This window comes from Hyla sarda, chromosome 2 (genome assembly GCF_029499605.1).
Source record: "Hyla sarda isolate aHylSar1 chromosome 2, aHylSar1.hap1, whole genome shotgun sequence".
In the NCBI taxonomy this organism is placed as follows: domain Eukaryota; kingdom Metazoa; phylum Chordata; class Amphibia; order Anura; family Hylidae; genus Hyla; species Hyla sarda.
This window is the reverse complement of record NC_079190.1, coordinates 446,309,443-446,325,376: the sequence shown is the minus strand read 5'-3', so window position 1 is coordinate 446,325,376 and position 15,934 is coordinate 446,309,443.

Below are 15,934 nucleotides of genomic sequence, written 5' to 3'. Positions count from 1 at the left end.
ATGATATAACTACAATATACTCTATATTGCCCATATACCTAGAGGTATGGATAATCGCTACATTAGCTAACCATGCATGAAAAGAAGTGGCGTAAAGCTATAAGAAAGCTGAGTGATAAGACACTCCCCATAAAGAAAAAGAAGCGCTTAGTGAGTCAAACCGGAGGGTTCATAGGTCCGCTGTTGGGATTTGCAATTCCATTAATATCAAGCCTGCTTTTTAACAAATAATGGAGCATGTGGAGAAAATGTACTTGGTGCCCAAACACGAACTTAACAAGATAAATCAGTACATTACACCTACAGCTAGCATACGACAGAGTGTAATACAGCGATTAGATAGTGAAATTAGTGATGTTTTACAGCGGAGTGATTTACCTGATGACATGAAAATTAAAAGATACACAGATATACTACAAAGATACTTGGTTCTTGCTAGAAAGGCTGCAAAAGAGGTAACTTCTTTAAACCTCATTACGGCACCTCCTCCTGGTCCACAACAATTGACAACTGCCAGTGCTGATAACGGTGATGATGTGGCTGAGATTGTGAATAATGTCAATCCCCAGTTTAAAAGAAATGCAGAGCTGTTGTTAAGCAGGCTGGTCCAGAACAAAGACGTTACGGCATGGAGTGAGGGGAATTTATTTACAAGGGTAATGTGCTTCTAGGATCTAATATGGTGGACTTGGTGCGTAACACAACACAAAGTCATGGTTTTCTTAAAAACAAAATCCCTCCAGGATGGGAAACATTTATCCATGCCATGGCTGAATTAAACATACCATCTAGTGTTGTGGGTAATTCAGGCACTAGAGAGATTCTGGATGGAATAAAAATGGAATTACATAATCCTACAGGAACCGCAAACCCTAAACTCCAAATGTATATTACACCTTCTAGGCCGCCGATACTGACACGTGGAAGTCTGCTTCCTAAAAAAAAAGGACCCCACCAATTTTACAAACTGCATGGTTAACTCTATGAATATTTGGAATATTAATGTACTATATTGTTTTGTAAATAAATATTATATCTAATATATACTTTTATATGATTAAGTATTATTTTATCTCTTCAATAAAGCTTTTTAAACTTTGCACTACTGGTCCGTTTGATTTATGTATAAAGGTTATACGTATATGGGTCGGTCCTTGCTGGCTTGAACTTTCAGGCATGCCCTAACATGTTCAGACATAGAATACCGCACACGTCACAGATATGGGAGGTTATCCTGCACACGTCACAAATATGGGATGTTATTACACAAAACATGTCCGGACTTGTCTGCATAGGGGGCCGCAAAGAAATATATGTAATTTAGCCACATCCTACTATTACACAAAGCTCGCCCTATGAAAGCTATGCAGTTCATTCAGAAAGATTCATCGCTGAGAGTAGCAAACGTATAGTCTTCTCACCCCCTAAAAAGGTTAATAGATTTAGGGTTCTTTTTAGAAATATAGCTGCGTGTCTGTGAATTGCTTTTACAGTATATTGAATATGCATTGTATATCTGTGAGTTAGTGTCAGTATTTTTTTAATATACCACATAGTAAAAAAAATCCTATTATAATTTGCTATGTGGTATAATGTGTGTATGTCGTTGCATGATTTACTTTGGTATAAATGAAAAGCGGCTGTATTATTTTGGTGGGGGCTGGAATGTAGTTGGCATAGCAGAGTGACATCTGTTAGAGGCGGGGGTCGTGGGAGACATGGGACAAGCTATGGGCATTGTTAGTACACGTAGTAAGGGGCGTGGTACATGTCAAACATCACCGGAAGGGGCCGGCTGACGCGTTGTAAGGGGTGTGTGGAAAGGGGCGTGACACCTGTCAACCAACTTCCGGTGATTGTTTGACGAGAAATATCTATTCCTCACTACTCTGGAGTACCTAGGGGTGACCTATACGAACACAGTAAGAACATAAAAACTCCCCTGGCAGAAATCAAATCCGGGACCCCAAGGCTGCAAGACAACATTGCTAACCACAGACTAAACATAGAAAATAGAAACAATCCCAGCAATTCTTCCCTTCATCTCTTCCTTTCCTTTGATCTTATTTTATCTCAGTTTGCAATCTGAATTGAGAGATAAATATCTTCTGTATGTGTCCCATGAGATCAGCCCAGAGGTGAAATTTAATTTTTTTGCAACAGGTTCCCTACATGACATAAGTGATGCCTCTGGTGTAGGGTGATGCGGAAAATTATTTCCACTTCAATAATTAAATATAACAATTATTAAGTCACGTTGACACGTACTGCAATAGTTAATTCCATGTGAAACTACAGCTGAACAATGATATGTACACTGGAAAGGATATGCAGTTGATATTTCACATACAAGAATGTGGCGGACCTTACATGTAAACACAGCACTTATAGGACATAATACATGACATTCAGTGACTAACAGGTTAGGTTATCTCTGGAGTATATCTTTTTTTTCTCCTTCTGGTCTAGAGCATTACGATTTTTAGGCTGGGATTCCACTTGGCAGTTTTTTAACCAAAGCCGGAAGTGTATTCAATAGGTAAAGGAAATATAAGGGAAGGACTTATACTTGGCTCAAAAACGTCATTAAAGAGTACCTGTCATTAATCCCTTAAGGACTCAGTGTTTTTCTGTTTTTGCATTTTCATTTTTTCCTCATCGCATTCTAAAAATCATAGCGCTTTCAATTTTGCACATAAAATTCCATATGATGGCTTATTTTTTGCGCCACCAATTCTACTTTGCAGTGACATTAGTAATTTTACCAAAAAATGCATGGCAAAATGGAAAAAAAAGTTGTGTGACCAAATTGAAGAAAACATTTGATATTGTAAATTTTGGGGGCTTCCGTTTCTACGCAGTGCATTTTTCGGTAGAAATGACACCTTCTCTTTATTCTGTAGGTCCATACGGTTTAAATGATACCCTACTTACATAGGTTGGATTTTGTCGTACTTCTGAAAAAAATCATAACGACATGCAGGAAAATGTATACGTTTAAAATTGTCATCTTCTGAACCCAATAACTTTTCTATTTTTCTGTGTATAGGCTGATATGAGTTTTTAGCGGGCTTGTTATTAATTTTTTATGATATAAAAAGTGACCAAAAATACGCTATTTTTGACTTTTTTTGCGCGTACGCCATTACCGTGCGGTTTAATTAACGATATCTTTTTATATTTTGGACATTTACGCACGTGGCAATACCACATATGTTTATCTTTATTTTTATTTACACAGTTTTTCTTTATGGGAAAAATGGTTGATTCAAACTTTTATTGGGAAGGGGTTAAATGACCTTTATTAACTTTTTTTTTCACTTTTTTTTTTTTTGCAGTGTTATAGCTCCCATAGGGGGCTATAACAGTGCACACACTTATCTTTTACCCTGATCCCTGCAAAGCCAAAGCTTTGCATGGATCAGCGTAATAGGGGGTTGATTGCTCAAGCCTGTAGCTCAGGCTTAGAGCAATCAAACGCCGATCGTACGCGACAAAGCAAGGTAAGGGGGTCTCCGCTCGCGTCCTAGCTGATCGGGACATCGCGATTTTATCGCGATAGTCCTGATCAGCCCGACTGAGCTGCTGGGAAGCTTTTACTTTCATTTTCAACGCGGCGAAACATTCACATAGGCAGGTTTACAGTAAGTTTCCTGCTTCAAGTTTGGGCTGCGGCAAACTTTTCGCTGCAGCTCAAATTCCTAGCGGGAAACTCACCGTAACACGCCAGTGCGAATGTACCCTAAAAACACTACACTACACTACACTAACACATAATAAAGAGTAAAACATTACATATACACCCCTTACACTGCGCCCCCCCCCCCCCAATAAAAATTAAAACCGTATTGTATGGCAGTGTTTCCAAAACGGAGCCTCCAGCTGTTGCAAAACAACAACTGACTGTCCAGGCATGCTGGGAATTTAGCAACAGCTGGAGGCACTCTGTTTGGGAATCACTGGCATAGAATACCCCTATGTCCACCCTATGCGATCCCTAATTTAGTCCTCAAATGCGCATGACGCTCTCTAACTTCGGAGCCCTGTCATATTTCAAGGATCTCCGTACTCGGGAGAAATTGCACTACAAATTTTGGGGGGCTTTTTCTCCTTTTATCCCTTATGAAAAGGAAAAGTTGGGGCTACACCAGCTTGTTAGTGTAAAAAAAAAAATTACACTAACATGCTGGTGTTGCCCTATACTTTTTATTTTCATAAACGTTAAAAGGAAAAAAAGACCCCCAAAATTTGTAACGCAATTTCTCCTGAGTACAGAAATACCTCATATGTAGGCATAAAATGCTCTGCGGGTGCACAACAAGGCTCAGGAGTGAGAACGCACTATGTACATTTGAGGCCTAAATTCGTGATTTGCACAGGGGTGGCTGATTTTACAGCGGTTCTGACATAAATGCAAAAAAATAAATACCCACATGTGATCCCATTTTGGAAACTACACCCCTCATGTAATGTAATAAGGGGTACAGTGAGCATTTACGCCCCACAGATTTTTGGAACAGTGGTCCGTGAAAATGAAAAATTAAATTTTTCATTTGCACAGCCCACTGTTCCAAACTCTGTCAAATGCCAGTGGGGTGTAAATACTCACTGCACCCCTTATTAAATTCTGTGAGGGGTGTAGTTTCCAAAATAGGGTCACATGTGGGGGGTCCACTGTTCTGGCACCAGGGGCTTTGTAAACGCACATGGCCCCTGACTTCCATTCCAAACATTTTTTTTCCCAAAAGCTCAATGGCGCTCCTTCTCTTCTGAGCATTGTAGTGTGCCAGCAGAGCACTTGAGGTCCACACATGGGGTATTTCCATACTCAGAAGAGATGGGGTTACAAATTTTGGGGGGTCTTTTCTGCTATTAACCCTTGCAAAAATGTGAAATTTGGGGGGGAAGCACACATTTTAGTGAATTTTTTTTTTTTTACCTTGTGGGGTATTAAGGCGCACTTAATTCCTTGCTACGTTCCTCAAGGGGTCTAGTTTCCAAAATGGTATGCCATGTGTTTTTTTTTTTTTTGCTGTTCTGGCACCATAGGGGCTTCCTAAGTGTGACATGCCCCCCGAGCAAAATTTGCTCTCAAAAAGCCAAATATGACTCCTTCTCTTCTGAGCATTGTAGTTTGCCAGAAGTGCACTTCAGGTCAACTTATGGGGTACCTCCATACTCAGAAGAGATGGGGTTACAAATCTTGCGGGGTATTTTCTGCTATTAACCCTTGCAAAAATGTGAAATTTGGGGGGAAATACATTTTAGTGAAAAACATTTTTTTTTTTTTACATATGCAAAAGTCGTGAACCACCTGTGGGGTATTAAGGCTCACTTAATTACTTGTTACGTTCCTCAAGGGGTCTAGTTTCCAAAATGGTATGGCATGTGTTTTTTTTTTTTTTTTTTTTTGCTGTTCTGGCACCATAGGGGCTTCCTAAATGCAACATGCCCCCCCAAAACCATTTCAGAAAAACGTACTCTCCAAAATCCCCTTTTCGCTCCTTTGCTTCTGAGCCCTCTACTGCGCCCGCCGAACAATTTACATAGACATGAGGAATGTGCTTACTCGAGAGAAATTGGGCTACAAACATAAGTATACATTTTCTCCTTTTACCCCTTGTAAAAATTCAAAAATTGGGTCTACAAGAACATGCGAGTGTAAAAAATGAAGATTGTGAATTTTCTCCTTCACTTTGCTGCTATTCCTGTGAAACACCTAAAGGGTTAAAATGCTGACTGAATGTCATTATGAATACTTTAACAGGTGCAGTTTTCATAATGGGGTCATTTGTGGGGTATTCCTAATATGAAGACTCTTCAAGTCCACTTCAAACCTGAACTGGTCCATGAAAAATAGTGAGTTTGAAAATTTTGTGAAAAATTGGAAAATTGCTGCTTAACTTTGAAGCCCTCTGGAGTCTTCCAAAAGTAAAAACACGTAAATTTTATGATGCAAACATAAAGTAGACATATTGTATATGTGAATCAAAAAATATTTTTATTTGGAATATCCATTTTCCTTACAAGCAGAGAGCTTCAAAGTTAGAAAAATGCAAAATTTTCAAATTTTTCATCAAATTTTGGGATTTTTCACCAAGAAAGGATGCAAGTTACCACAAAATTTTACCACTATGTTAAAGTAGAATATGTCACGAAAAAACAATCTCGGATTCAGAATGATAAGTAAAAGCATTCCAGAGTTATTAATGTTTAAAGTGGCAGTGGTCAGATGTGCAAAAAACGCTCTGGTCCTAAGGTGTAAAATGGCCTGGTCCTTAACCCTTTAAGGACCCAGCCAATTTTCACTGTAGGACCCGGCCATTTTTTGAACATCTGACCACTTTCACTTTAAGCATTAATAACTCTGGGATGCTTTTACCTTTCATTCTGATTCCGAGATTGTTTTTTCGTGACATATTCTACCTCTATGTTAGTGGTAAAATTTTGTTGATACTTTCATCATTTCTTGGTGAAAAATTCCAAAATTTGATGAAAAAATAGAAAATTTTGCATTTTTTTTTTTAACTTTGAAGCTCTCTGCTTATAAGAAAAATTAATATTCCAAATAAATTATATATTGATTCACATGTACAACATGTCTACTTTATGATTGCATCATAAAGTTGACATGTTTTTACTTTTGGAAGACACCAGAGGGCTTCAAAGTATAGCAGCAATTTTCCAATTTTTCACAAAATTTTCAAAATCGAAATTTTTCAGGGACCAGTTCTGTTTTGAAGTGGATTTGAAGGGCTTTTATATTTGAAATGCCTCACAAATGACCCCATTATAAAAACTGCACCCCTCAAAGTATTTAAAATGACATTCAAAAGGTTTGTTAACCCCTTAGGTGTTTCACAGGAATAGCAGCAAATTGAAGGAGAAAATTCAAAATCTTCATTTTTTACACTCGCATGTTCTTGTAGACCCATTTTATTTTTTATTTTTACAAGGGGTAAAAGGAGAGAAATCTTCCTAAAAGGTGTAACCCAATTTCTCTCGAGTAAGGAAATACCTCATATGTGTATGTCAAGTGTTCGGCGGGTGCACTAGAGGGCTCAGAAGGGAAGGAGCGACAGAGGGATTTTGGAGAGTGAGTTTTTCTGAAATGGTTTTTGGGGGCATGTTGCATTTAGGAAGCCTCTATGGTGTCAGGACAGCAAAAAAAAAAAAAACACATGGCATACTATTTTGGAAACTACACCCCTAAAGGAACGTAACAAGGGGTCCAGTGAGACTTAACACCCCACAGGGGTTTCACGACTTTTCGTTAAAGTTGGATGTGTAAATGATTTTCTTTTTTTTTCCACTTTTTTCCTTCTAGTTTTCCCCCAAATTTTAAATTTTTAAAAGGGTTAATAGGAGAAAATGCCCACCAAAATTTATAACCCCATCTCTTCTGAGCATGGAAACACCACAAATGTGGATGTCAAGCACTCTGTTGGCGCACTACAATGCTCAGAAGAGAAGGAGTCCTATGGCTTTTTCAAATCTAATTTTGCTGAAATGGTTTTGGGGGGGCATGTCCCATTTAGGAAGCCCCTATGGTGCCAGGACAGCAAAAAAAACAACAACATGGCATACTATTTTGAAAACTACACCCCTCAAGGAACGTAACAAGGGGTACAGTGAGCTTTAACACCCCACAGGTGTTTCACGACTTTTCGTTAAAGTTGGATGTGTAAATGATTATTTAATTTTTTTTCACTAAAATGCTAGTTTCCCCTCAAATTTTACATTTTTACAAGGGGTAATAGGAGAAAATGCCCACCAAAATTTGTAACCCCATCTCTTCTGAGTATGGAAACACCACAAATGTGGATGTCAAGCACTCTGTTGGCGCACTACAATGCTCAGAAGAGAAGGAGTCCTATTTGGCTTTTGCAAATCTAATTTTGCTGAAATGGTTTTGGGGGGGCATGTCCCATTTAGGAAGCCCCTATGGTGCCAGGACAGTAAAAAAAAAAAAACAACATGGCATACTATTTTGAAAACTACACCCCTCAAGGAACATAACAAGGGGTACAGTGAGCCTTAACACCCCACAGGTGTTTGACGACTTTGGATGTGTAAATGAATTTTTTTTATTTTTTTTTATTTTTTTTACTAAAATGCTGTTTTTCTCAAAATTTTACATTTTTACAAGGTGTAATAGAAGAAAATGTCCCACAAAATGTGTAACCCCATCTCTTCTGAGTATGGAAGTACCCCATGTAAGGATGTCAAAGGCTCTGCTGGCGCACTACAATGCTCAGAAGAGAAGGAGTCACATTTTGCTGAAATGGGGGGGCATGTCACATTTAGTGCCAGAACAGCAAAAAAAAAAAAAAATATGGTAAATACATTTCTTTGGAGTAAGGACATACCACATATCTGGGCGTAGATCGGTTCTGCTCACTGGTCACGGAGGAACAGGAGGGCAGTCAGGGGCCTGGAGCTTCTAGACAGCTGCCTATGGAGCCAGAACAGTGGGACCCCCCTCAAGGGGCATTATATGGGGTACACTAATAACTAACAAGGGGTACAGTGGGACATAAAAGGATAAAACAGGTTATGTTCCCAGAATGATGACCCAGAGCATAGCAAAAACTAAAAAATATGCCCACCCCAAACCCTATGCTATGAATCGTCATTCTGGGAATGTGACGTGTGTGGCCGTCCCTAACCTGTTGCCTCAAATGCGCACCCCGCTCAGGTGGAGAGAGAGAGTGCTGCGCATTTGAGGCAACATAAAAAGTCCCCAATGATAGTGACTCAGTGACCCATGACCCATTTTTTGGAAAAAATACACCCGAGGTCTTATCAGTTTTTTTTGTTGTTTTTTTTTATGAAATAGGTTTTTGGGCAATTTAGTGGTTTTATGGGGTTAAAATTTGGAATGTACTCTGGACTTGGTACATTGGGGTCAAATTATGGAAAATTTAAATGAAGAGGGAAAATTTAGTACTCCATGGAAGTGTGATACTCCCTGAAGCAGTCCTTAATGCAGAGGCCCGGATGATTGGGGCAAGTGTCACACTGAGTGGTGGTGTCCTTCCGTATCCCCCTCCTGTTACACACACTGCATTTTTTCTGGGATCGTCCCTTCTTTCCAGTGTGGGGGACCTCACCTGGAAAGTGTTGGCCTGGGTCGATCCTGGCACCTATTACTCCAGTTCCTTGGGAAGTCCGGCCTACTCTTTCCCGGTCAGCAAAGATCAGGACCTTTAGGACTTCTTCTTGGAACTGGAGGTATGTCCCTGTGTTGCCAGCGTTCCGATACAGTACAAAAGAGTTGTACATGGCAACCTGCACCAAGTAGACCGCAACTTTTTTGTACCATACACGTGTTTTCCGCATGGCCATGTATGGCTTGAGGACTTGATCTGAAAGGTCAACTCCCCCCATATACTGATTGTAGTCCAGAATACAATCAGGCTTGAGGACCGTTGTTGTGGTACCTCGCACAGGGACAGGTGAGCTGCCGTTACCATGAATAGTGGTCAGCATAAGGACATCCCTCTTATCCTTATACTTGACCAGCAACAGGTTTTCATAGGTAAGGGCACAGGACTCACCCTTGGCAATAGGTGTCTGGATCAAATTTAGAGGGTCCCACAAGTGGACGTCGATCTGGCAGCAAGGAATGTGAAGAGAGGGATGCTGGTATAAAAGTTGTCCACGTACACGTGGTAACCCTTATCCAGCAATGGGTACATAAGGTCCCAAACGATTTTCCCGCTAACACCCAGAGTGGGGGAACAATCTGGGGGTTCAATACGGGTATCTCGTCCCTCATACACCCTCAACTTGAGAGTGTACCCGGAGGTACTCTCGCAAAGTTTATATAGCTTCACACCATACCGCGCCCGCTTCGAGGGAATATACTGGCGGAAGATGAGTCTCCCCTTAAAACTGATAAGAGACTCATCAACCGAGAGCTCCCTAAGCGGTATGTAGGCCTCCAAAAATTTGGCCCCAAAGTGATCGATGACCGGCCTCACTTTGTAAAGCCGGTCATGGGCGGGATCACCTCGGGGTGGACATGCCTCATTATCTGCATAATGAAGGCATTTCCAAATAGCCTCGAACCGCTTACGTGTCATGGCCATACTGTACAGCGGGGTCTGGTATACGATGTCCCCGCTCCAGTACTGTCTGACACTGGGCTTTTTGACCAGGCCCATATACAGCAAGAGGCCCCAAAATGTCATCATTTCTGCTGCACTGACAGCGTACCATTCATTGGACCTGGCCAAAAAAGAATCTGGGTGGTGGGCGATGAACTGCCAGGCGTACAGATTCGTCTGCTCCACCATTAGATTGACCAGGCTGTCACTGAAAAAATAACTGAAATAGTCAAATTCAGTGAACCCAGCCGTGTCAATTCGGATTCCGGAGTCGCCAACAAACTCCGGAACCCGTGGCTGATAACCCTCTGGGGGTCTCCAGACAGGTTCACCGGAAGGGAGCCCCGGTAAATTTGCCCGGGGGATCGGACTCCTAGTACGAGCGGCATCACCACTCGCACTAGTGCCAGCCACTGGGGCACTTTCATGGGGGGTGCGTGGCCTCGCCTGACGGCGTCTCCGCCGCCGTGCAGGGGGCTCATCATCACTACTAGATTATGAGGAGGACAAGGAAGAACACAGGAATGTTGGATCTTCCTCGTCCTCACTGGCAGATTCGGATTCGGAGGCAAGAAAAGCGTATGCCTCCGCTACCGAAAATGCCCGGCGAGCCATCGCCTTTTATCTACAGTGGAGGGGGGGGGGGTGGTGATGGGGGGGGGGGGGGGGGCGGGGGAGTGTGTAGTGAGTGCTTGGTGTAACTATGTATAACGGTGTGTGATTAGTAATCACACACCGTTATGTGAGCAAAAAAACAAACAAACGCTGCGGCCCAAGAAAAAAAAAGGGGGGGGGGGGGCAAATCGCAGCGCCCTGAACCCCTAATAGGGCCTGGGTCTCGCTAAAAAAAAGATGAGGCGTACTCTTGAGCCCTATTAGGGGGTCAGGGGGGGTTATTTTTTTACTTTTTTTTTTTTGCTTTATTTACATGTATTTCCCTACCTTTCCCTCTGTTGATTCTGTCCCTGATCTAGGGAATCTTCGGGTCTCCTGAGGCGATCCGATGGGGCAGAGGGGGGGTCCCTGGCTCCTCTTGCAGCTCTGACCGCTGACTGAACCCAGCTAAAGGTCAGCGCTGCAGAGGATGCCGTTTAACCCCTCTCCTGCCGGCTGCTATTGGCTGGACGATCGTCCAGCCAATAGCAGCTCTCTTGAGGGGGTGGCGAAATCGCCACCTCCCCATAGATACAGTAGGTGATCGGGGGTGTATTCTACACCCCCGATCACCTTGTATCTCCGGGTCATCGGGTCACACGTGACCCGTAAGACCCGGAATTGCGCAAATCGCAAGTGCGATTTCACTTGCGATTTGCGCCGATCGCCGACATGGGGTGGTCTGATGACCCCCCTCGGCATTTGCGCGGGGTGCCTGCTGATTGATATCAGCAGTCATCCCAGTCCGATCCCTGCCCGGCGCGCGGCAGGGACCGGAATTCCCACAGGCGTACCTGTACGCCCTGGGTCCTTAAGACCCAGGTACAGAAGGCGTATGCATACGCCCTAGGTCTTGTACGGGTTAAGGGGATAAAGGTTGTATTGAAAGAAAATATAGCTCATATAGCACATTGTAGAAACAACACAAAGTACAAAATTGTAATAAAACCTATGGAGAAAATGTTTTTGCACCATAAAAAGTACAAAGCAATAAGAAAAATAATTGCTTTAGAGAGGCCTACAGTCTTTAACTTCTTAAAGAGGTATTCAGGTGGTAAGCTTTTTTACACAAATATGCCCACAAACATGTTGCACTCCTGTTGCATCAGTATCACGGCTCCCGGTCCAGGCATGCTCTTCTTCCTGGTGCTGGGGGCCAATCCTTCACAGTGGCACTCAGCCACTCACTGGAAGGACACCGCTTGGCACTGTGACGCATTCACCCAGAAATCAAGCGCATTGACCTAGCCCAAGTCTCAGTTAAGCTCTTCTTTGTGATGTTGGGGGGGGGTCAATACAACAGCGCAACGCTTGATTATTTATTTATTTATGAGGGGTGGAATAAAGTGCCATTATTTTGGTGTGTTGTAATGCCACTGATCGTGTATAAATAACATGTGGGTGGTATTCTTTGAATCCAAGTCAAGTCAGAACAGGTGGCTTAAAGTACCATTAGCTTAGTGGGAGGTAGGTGGAAAGACATCTTAGATTGTACACTGGGTTTTTATAACCACCTTTTTCCATAATTATTATCCTGTGGTCACAGGGCTGTCACTTCCGTGTGGCTTCCAGCTGTCAGCCACGGGTATGGACAGCCTGTTGACCATGTTTTTGTTCCCTCCTAGTCCTCCTTCACATCTTCCCCGTCCTTCACACCTCCCGGTGATTACACTTTCACTGTCCAGATCTCCCCTGCATCTCCCTGTGCATTTACATCTTCTGCAGCACAGGCAATAAGTGATTTAGGCTGGGTTCACACCACGTTTTTGCAATACAGTTCCTTACCAGGTTTTTAATAATAAATCAGATTCCTCAAAACCTGACTAAACTGTATGAAAACGTGTGTACAAATTTTAATCCGTATACGGATGAAAACCGTATACAATTTGAAGAAGGATGTCCAGATGCATCCGTTTTTTAAGATAAAAAATGTATATGTTTTTAACTTTTCACTCCATTATGAATAAAGTTTTGCTTGTTTGATTAAAATCCCCCCCCCCAAAAAAAAAAAAAAAAAAAAACTGTGCAAAGTCAAAAGCCGCTGAAAACCGGATGGGACTGTATACACATACGGTTCTGTACGGTTCCCATTGACTCCTATGTTAAAAAAACATATATGTTTCAATACGGATTTCCACCCGGACCAAAAACTGTGGTAGGCTACGGTTTTGGGTATGGGGAAAAAAAAAACGACAAAACCGTACAAGATGCAAAACGTACACAACCGGATGCATCGTTTGGCATAAGGTTTTTAATGGAGAGTCAATGCATACGGTTTTCAACACAATTCCGTACAGTTTTCAAATTGAAAACGTATGCAGAAACTGTATTGCAAAAATGTTTTGTGAATGTTTTGCAGTACAGTCCCCCCCCCATTAGGGGTGCAGTCCCCCCCCCCATTAGGGGTACAGTTCCCTCCCCCCATTAGGTGCAGTACAGTTCCCCCCCCCCCCCATTAGGTGCAGTACAGTTTCCCCCCCCCCATTAGGTGCAGTACAGTTCCCCCCCCATTAAGTGCAGTATAGTCCCCCCCCCCATTAGGTGCAGTATAGTTCCTCCCCCCATTAGGTGCAGTATAGTTCCCCCCCCCCCATTAGGTGCAGTATAGTTCCCCCCCCCCCATTAGGTGCAGTATAGTTCCCCCCCCCCCATTAGGTGCAGTATAGTTCCCCCCCCCCATTAGGTGCAGTATAGTTCCCCCCCCCCATTAGGTGCAGTATAGTTCCCCCCCCCCCATTAGGTGCAGTATAGTTCCCCCCCCCCATTAGGTGCAGTATAGTTCCCCCCCCCCCATTAGGTGCAGTATAGTTCCCCCCCCCCATTAGGTGCAGTATAGTCCCCCCCCCCCCCCATTAGGTGCAGTATAGTTCCCCACACATTAGGTGCAGTATAGTTCCCCACACATTAGGTGCAGTATAGTTCCCCACACATTAGGTGCAGTATAGTTCCCCACACATTAGGTGCAGTATAGTTCCCCACACATTAGGTGCAGTATAGTTCCCCACACATTAGGTGCAGTATAGTTCCCCACACATTAGGTGCAGTATAGTTCCCCACACATTAGGTGCAGTATAGTTCCCCACACATTAGGTGCAGTATAGTTCCCCACACATTAGGTGCAGTATAGTTCCCCACACATTAGGTGCAGTATAGTTCCCCACACATTAGGTGCAGTATAGTTCCCCACACATTAGGTGCAGTATAGTTCCCCACACATTAGGTGCAGTATAGTTCCCCACACATTAGGTGCAGTATAGTTCCCCACACATTAGGTGCAGTATAGTTCCCCACACATTAGGTGCAGTATAGTTCCCCACACATTAGGTGCAGTATAGTTCCCCACACATTAGGTGCAGTATAGTTCCCCACACATTAGGTGCAGTATAGTTCCCCACACATTAGGTGCAGTATAGTTCCCCGCACATTAGGTGCAGTATACTTCCCCACACATTAGGTGCAGTATAGTTCCCCACACATTAGGTGCAGTATAGTTCCCCACACATTAGGTGCAGTATAGTTCCCCACACATTAGGTGCAGTATAGTTCCCCACACATTAGGTGCAGTATAGTTCCCCACACATTAGGTGCAGTATAGTTCCCCACACATTAGGTGCAGTATAGTTCCCCACACATTAGGTGCAGTATAGTTCCCCACACATTAGGTGCAGTATAGTTCCCCACACATTAGGTGCAGTATAGTTCCCCACACATTAGGTGCAGTATAGTTCCCCACACATTAGGTGCAGTATAGTTCCCCACACATTAGGTGCAGTATAGTTCCCCACACATTAGGTGCAGTATAGTTCCCCACACATTAGGTGCAGTATAGTTCCCCACACATTAGGTGCAGTATAGTTCCCCACACATTAGGTGCAGTATAGTTCCCCACACATTAGGTGCAGTATAGTTCCCCACACATTAGGTGCAGTATAGTTCCCCACACATTAGGTGCAGTATAGTTCCCCACACATTAGGTGCAGTATAGTTCCCCACACATTAGGTGCAGTATAGTTCCCCACACATTAGGTGCAGTATAGTTCCCCACACATTAGGTGCAGTATAGTTCCCCACACATTAGGTGCAGTATAGTTCCCCACACATTAGGTGCAGTATAGTTCCCCACACATTAGGTGCAGTATAGTTCCCCACACATTAGGTGCAGTACAGTTCCCCACACATTAGGTGCAGTACAGTTCCCCACACATTAGGTGCAGTACAGTTCCCCCACAGACATACAGCCTTCAGCCATATACAGGGTATGGCTGGAGGCTGTATGCCTGTTTACTGCCCCAGTGTTCCGACCACCGATCCTCCGGTCTGGGGGCACGATCTACTTCTAGGGCCTATGGGCCATAGCAGTAGGTCCCGGGACCGGAGAGAAGCAGTGGCCAGAGCACTGAAGATGATGTGCCGCTGGTGAGTGGTGACTTACCATGTGCGTGTCCTCCTCGATGCTCCACCCCGCTCTTCTATGGACGCACGCACGGGACATCAGTGAAGTCCCTGTGTGCCCTACCTCCTGGTAACCGGGGCATTCTTGTGTCCTGAAAAGATTTTTCGGGACACAGGGATGTCCCGAATGTGACAGGGGCCCCTAGGGCTGCCATCAGGAATTTCAGGGCCCCATACAGCCATAGTGTCTGCCCCCCTTACCAAAAGCAGTAGTACAAAAAAAAAAAAACTTTGAATTTGGGTCATATCTTTGGCTATTTACAGCACAAGGGGGAAGATTCATCAAGACCTGTGCTGAGGAACAGTAGAGCAGCTGACCATAGCAACCAATCAGATGGCTTTTTTTTTATCTTTCAGAGGCCTTTCCAAAAATGAAAGTGATCTGATCGGTTGCTATGGGCAACTGTTCAACATTTCCTCTGTACAAGTCTTGATCAATATCTCCCAAAATATGTGCAGCATTACAAATCAAAATATGGCCAGATTTTAGCATGTAAATGGACATGTATGTGTCTGGTGAAGCAGCCATATTGGAAACATGAAGTACCAGATGTCATACTAGTATTCTGCCATTCAGGAGTCTTATAAAGCTGGGGAAGTACTAGAGGGACATTGTTACTTCACTTCATGTCTCCTCTCCAATGTGGCTACTTCACCAGACTGATATTCCCTTTAGGAAACTGGGAAAGCTGGGTGACAAAGAGTACATTAAGCTG